Source organism: Gadus chalcogrammus, chromosome 1 (assembly GCF_026213295.1).
Source record: "Gadus chalcogrammus isolate NIFS_2021 chromosome 1, NIFS_Gcha_1.0, whole genome shotgun sequence".
Lineage (NCBI taxonomy): Eukaryota > Metazoa > Chordata > Actinopteri > Gadiformes > Gadidae > Gadus > Gadus chalcogrammus.
The window spans coordinates 25,442,112-25,448,320 of record NC_079412.1 but is presented as its reverse complement, the minus strand read 5'-3'; the positions used below and the strand labels follow the sequence as shown (position 1 = coordinate 25,448,320).

Below are 6,209 nucleotides of genomic sequence, written 5' to 3'. Positions count from 1 at the left end.
ACCATATCATAGTATTGGAGATCTGGTTAATATCGCCATAACAAACTTTCATTTTCTGACTGATCTTTGTCAGATGTAGATATGCTTCAATTCAACTCAACTCTATTATCAATGCAAAGCAACATTTACAGGGCGGCTGTATTAAAGTGTCGATTGACCCTGGCTGTTTTGGCATCCATTTTGGCAAAATGTTGCTGGGTATGAGTGTATTTGGTAGCAGTGTCACGACTGACTCACTTATCAGTGGATCAGTGTGAATGCTGTGCCGCACTGTTTACAGTTTACCCAACCATTCTGCAGATTCAGCTAATGTCCCTAATGACCAACCTTTAACCTTTGACCCCACAAGTGTCAAGAAGTAGCTTGCTCTTCCCCTATGGAGTTCATGGCTGCATGCCGATTCCTTGAATTCTGCACACCTTTTCTGCTCTTTCCCAATGTTTCTTAATCTGTTCCAGTCCACCGTTCTAGTATTGTGTTTTATAAACTACACTTCCCATGTTCAATGTATGCCTTTTTTGTCAGGCATACCTGATGTTAAGAATTATTTAGATTCTTAATTCGTATCGGGAGTGCACATCGTGTTTGCTGGAATGATAAATAAATTTGCCTAAAGATTGATTTAGATGTTATATTTCTGTCTCATCCAATTCTATTTTAAATATACTGACTTCTTTTCACTGCTGCATCACATCTATGTTTGGCTCTTCATTTGTCCTGTCATTTTCTAAACCTTAAACCTTACATGGCCATTCCACACATCGACACAAACACACACACCCACACACACACACACACACACACACACACACACACACACACACACACACACACACACACACACACACATACAAACACACACACACACACACACACATATACAAACACACACACACACACACACACATACAAACACACACACACACACATACAAACACACACACACATACACACACACATACATACACATCACACAAATAAGCACGTATAACAGGGTGAGCGAAGAAGTTCAGCACACATAAACAGGGGGGGCAGTTCCCAGGCCAAGTACCCCCAGGCAGCTTCTCTGTTGCGTATCAGTTTGAGGCAGATATTGAGACTGGCTCCACAATGAGAGCTGCATCATGTCTAATCTCCAATAACCATAGCAGCTGCACGCTTAACAGCAATTAGAGCAGCACAGGAAGCAAGTGAAAGAATGGGAAGGAAGGCAAGAAAGGGAGGAGGAAAGAATGAAACGGAAGAGAGGAAGAAATAGGAACATTTAAAAGAGAATTAAGAAAGAGAGAAAGAACTATGAGAAAAGTGAAAGAAAGACAGAGGTTAAGGGAAACGTTAAATAGTTTGAAGAGATGAAAGAGAAAAAAAAGTGTCATTTTGAAGCAAACTTGTTTTTCCGCAATCACATCGCCCGTCTCTCCCGATTCTTCCCCCTCTCTCTGTCTGGAAAAGATATTAACTTGAAGGGAGATGCAGATTAAGTGATAGAAGACACTGCAGGGAAAGGACTATTGGCTGTTTCATTACAAGCTTGCTGGTGCTAATCTAACGCAGTCCGTTCAACATGTTTGCACTCCGGTGGCCACTCTTAGTCTTATTTTCCCTGCCTCTTAGTGGTCTGTTAATGGGGACCGTGGGAACCTTTTACACATTTAAAGTCATTGGAATTGCAAACAATTGATTGATACATGTGAATGATACAATAACCGCCCGCCTCAACACATACACACACAAACACACACACACACGTTCTCTCACACACACAAACACAAACACACAAAAGCACACACGCACCTCCCTAAAACTTTATTACTAAAGGCAGGGTGTGGGGACGAGCCTAGGCTACCACCAACACTAATGGACTAATCCATTACAGTTGGACTGGGAAAACACTGCCTAAGTGGGCCAACATTAACCAAACCGGGGTCAACTTAAAGTTGTCTTTGTGTGTGTGTGTGTGTGTGTGTGTGTGTGTGTGTGTGTGTGTGTGTGTGTGTGTGTGTGTGTGTGTGCGCGTGCGTGCGTGTGAACAACAACTCTACGTCAAAATGATAAATGTTTTGTTCATGTGTTTGTACATGCATGCCCATGTGTGTGTGTGTGTGTGTGTGTGTGTGTGTGTGTGTGTGTGTGTGTGTGTGTGTGTATGTGTGTGTGTGTCTATGCCTGTATTTATTTGTGTGCGCTAGAGAAGTAGGTAAACAATCCAGCAGAAAGAAAAATTACATTCAATTTATTTTCCGGTTTAGAAACGTAAAAAGGTTTCACACAAGCCTTAATTTAATCGGACACAAACTCTGCAACATTTTGTTCATGAATAACCAATCCTAGCTGTTCCCAATCTGTTGATCGGCCACACCACATACAGAAATGGGAACAGAGACAAAAAAAGATTGCATGTCATAAACATAAATGTTTGCTGTGAGCAGTGCCAAAGGTCAAGCAGGCCGTGCTTTTTAGAATTGCGTTCTGCATCACTAAGGTTCTCACGTACAACCAATCGTCTTTAATAACGATTGAAGTGTTCTGGTTGTGGACGTCGGGAGAGATAAGTGTGTTGTTCTTTTTTTATTTCTGCTTACATTAAAATGTGGACTCACACCATCATTTTTAACACATCGTTGACAAAGTCATAAACGGTTCTCCATCTGTTTCATGTCCTCATCGCATTTTTCATCTTCGTCTTCTTGTTCCTTCTGTCCCTCTCATCTTACCACTGTGCACATGCATGTGTGTGTGTGTGTGTGTGTGTGTGTGTGTGTGTGTGTGTGTGTGTGTGTGTGTGTGTGTGTGTGTGTGTGTGTGTGTGTGTGTGTGTGTGTGTGTGTGTGTGTGTGTGTGTGTCATACGTGTGTGTGCGTGTGCAGGCGTGCATGTTTGTTTGTGTGTGTGTGTGTGTGTGGGTGAAGGGGCTTGCCTGTCATGCACAACCTTTGACCGCTATCCGTGGGTCAACCGGAAAGTACAGTCCTGTTTTTACCAACCTACTGAACTTTGACCTCAACTTTAGTGTCATGACCAATTAGGAGTTGCAGCAGATTAATGAGCTGCCAGTTAGCAGAAGATACGGCAGCCTGACTTACCTCCGTCATCTCGGGATAATATCTTTTTGGAGATTCCACGTAAAAGCATTCCTGTAATTCTCATTGATGTCCTGAGGTGCGTTCAAAGTCGCAGACATAGGCAAACGCTCGCGAACGATTTCAAACATGTTCTGTTGAGCGTGCCGATTTCTTCAAACGTTCGAGAACATAGGCAAACTGTCAGAAGAGGTAGTTCTCCGCAAGCAGACATGGATCACGGACAGCAAGAGATGTGCTCCCAGATGGAGATTAACATTAATTCCTTCCCTACACATAAAGCAATAGATAAATCGTTTCATCTAACCTATCTACACCCTTACTTCAACTGATGTCTTGTGCATCCTAAAATGTGATCTGAACCTGACATTGCAGTAAGTGGGCACAACTTTGGTGACGTAGCCCTCTATTCTTGAATCGTCCGAATTCCTTGTCTGCAGTAGGCCTATACTTTCTACGAGATCGACAATATCTAGACCTTCTTCTGTATACTCGTCAATTAGCACGGAGGCTGCAGCTAATACAATGGCCTTTCTTGTCGCCATTTGTTTGTTTACAGTTTGTTTACAGTTTAAAACATAAAAATATAGAACGTGTCTAAGAATCGTCCAAATTTTACTGTTTAAAGTCAATGCACTCGCTGCGAACGTTCACCTACGTTCGCCGATTCTGAATGCACCTCTGGTGATAGTCTGCTACATTGTCTGCAGACAAGTTATCTTCATAGGTTAAGCTGCTCATTTCAATGTTAACCAATTCCACTGATTTAATTTACCATCCTATTATTAGGGTGGTATACATTGTTTTCGTAATTGAGGCTACATTTCTACTTTCATTACATCAACTGACAAATGGTTTACAATTATACAATGATTATGTTCATTCTTATGCTATCAACTTACTTTTTTCTTTCCCCGTTACACTTGTTGGCTTAATTGCTCTCTCTTCGGCAGAGGACAATTGCAACAGTTGTGCGATGCAGTTGATCTAATCCTGCAGTCTTGCACGTTTCCGCAGTCTATGCTGCCCTCTCGTGGCGTTTCAATGAAACGTGTTAAATCACATTTATGTTGCAATACAGAGCTCTACCCGAAGATGTCACAAGTCTAAAGCCAAAAATCAGAGGTACGAGAATTTTGGTAGTTTGGGTATGGTTGGGTAGACATGGTGTTCCCGATTTATGTGAACTCATTCTAAACTCATCTAAAGTTCATTTGTATGTCTCTTCATTTCAAATAACTGAATTGCAATGTACATGATGAGTTAATTTATTTATTTTAAGGATATCTTTTATTTTCAGGATATACAGAAAATGGAATTGATCCCAATTAGACAAAACAAACAGTTTTGCCATGATGCCATCATACACCCAGCCACCTCTGAACAACTCTCTGTGCCATGTTCCTTCCCTTACTGCATTCCTATAAGCCCTGACACCCGGCTGAAGAGTCGGCCAGGAGGGTCGGAACATAGGAAGACTTAACAGTGAGCTGCTGCCTCTCCAGCCGCCAGGTCAACAAGGACACTGGAGAGTAAGCTGCTTTTCTGGAGGAAAGAACTAGGTGGTGATAGATGTGTTACCAGATGGATAGAGGGCGAATTAGAGACAGAGATAGTTGCCTACTGCATTTATTCCTACAGTGAATCTACTTGATCCCCGCAGACACATGGAAATACAACACCATAACAAAATCAATACCGGCTGAAAAGAGTGCAAAAAGCACACTGCAAGGGTTGTAAGTTGTTTCGCCCTTTGTCGATAGCTTGCAGATGGGAGGGTTTCTGGAGAGGTAGCTTATGAACGGTTTTCTTTATCATTATGGGCCGTCCAATCAGCAGCCCCCTCCACTTGCTCCCATCAGCCAATCAAGAAGTCTGCAGCCCCCTTCTGCTACAGGTTATTAATATCAAAGCACCTCAGCCATGCCCTCCTCACATCTCCAGGCTATTCTTCTGCCTCTCCTTGGTCCGTCTAATTGATTTGAACCTGAAAACCAAGCCTGAAGTTAATTATTACCAGCCACCATTAATCAAAAGCATCCTTAATCAAAAAGCTGCACACTAACGACACCACTGTCAGCGTTTGGGGGCAACGCATAGAAGATGCACGTCCATGCAGTGGTTCAGGTGTGTGACTCTCTTCTGCCATTGGATTAAATATGTGTGCTGAATGACTTAGTACTAGTACTGAAGAGATGACGCAAACTAAGGAAACAGGAAGGAAAGATAAAGTAATTAAATTAATCTGGTTGTTCTGGGTATGCATCCCGGAACCAGGACAAATACACAATAGTTATTTCTTGATTATTACCCACCAACACTAATGTAAACGGCTGCACAGAATATTCAAATGACGATTAAAATGATAATAAAACCATTATATAATACAAAAAATAATGAGCTATAACAAGCTCCCCCAGCGAAGAACAACCAGCTGTTATGACAGCTCTCATGACGTGCAGTCCTGCTGGCCATCTCCACCATCTTGGTGTGCCGGAGCTCTTCAAGTACTTGTGTGCGTTTCCATTTCCTCCGGCCTCCTCCCAGAGGAGCTGAGGGCTCCACACACCAGAGCCCCGGGAGCCGGCGGAGGCCAGCCAACATAAGCAGGGAAATCTGTAGGGATTCCTCTGTAGATGTTTGTGAGTGTGAGCTTCTGCTTGTGTGTTTGTGTGTGATCATACAGATGCTTATCAGATTTCATTAAGAAATTACATTTCTTTTTTTTTCTTTTTTTTTTGCACACACCTGTTGTTTTGGGGTCTAATCTGGTGAATTATCTGTTTAAATTACCTTCCTTCTCCATACCCCACCGTTACATCTCTCTCTCTCTCTCTCTCTCTCTCTCTCTCTCTCTCTCTCTCTCTCTCTCTCTCTCTCTGTCTCTCTCTCTCTCTCTCTCTCTCTCTCTCTCTCTCTCTCTCTCTCTCTCTCTCTCTCTCTCTCTCTCTCTCTCTCTCTCTCTCTCTCTCTCTCTCTCTCTCTCTCTCTCTCTCTCTCTCTCTCTCTCTCTCTCTCTCTGCTCAACAGAAGCCTACCCCTCCTTCACAGCAAAAGCAACAGGTCTTGTTTCAGATCCAAGGTTGATGTGTAGCATACTGCTCAGAAGCAGAGAATAATTAAGTTCAA

General features: G+C 42.6%; 1 protein-coding gene across 3 annotated transcripts in view; it reads left to right on the top strand.

Moving 5' to 3' along the window:
* The first annotated feature begins 6,126 nt into the window (after positions 1-6,126).
* Positions 6,127-6,209, top strand: part of LOC130391653 (NADH dehydrogenase [ubiquinone] 1 alpha subcomplex subunit 4-like 2) — a 4,256-nt gene continuing 4,173 nt past the window's right edge. For 2 of the 3 annotated variants that reach the window (XM_056601889.1, XM_056601883.1), the window contains exon 1: positions 6,128-6,209. This exon is cut by the window's right edge and continues 96 nt beyond it. The gene's annotated coding sequence lies outside the window, so the exon portion shown is untranslated. The other variant, XM_056601896.1, reaches the window with a different exon arrangement.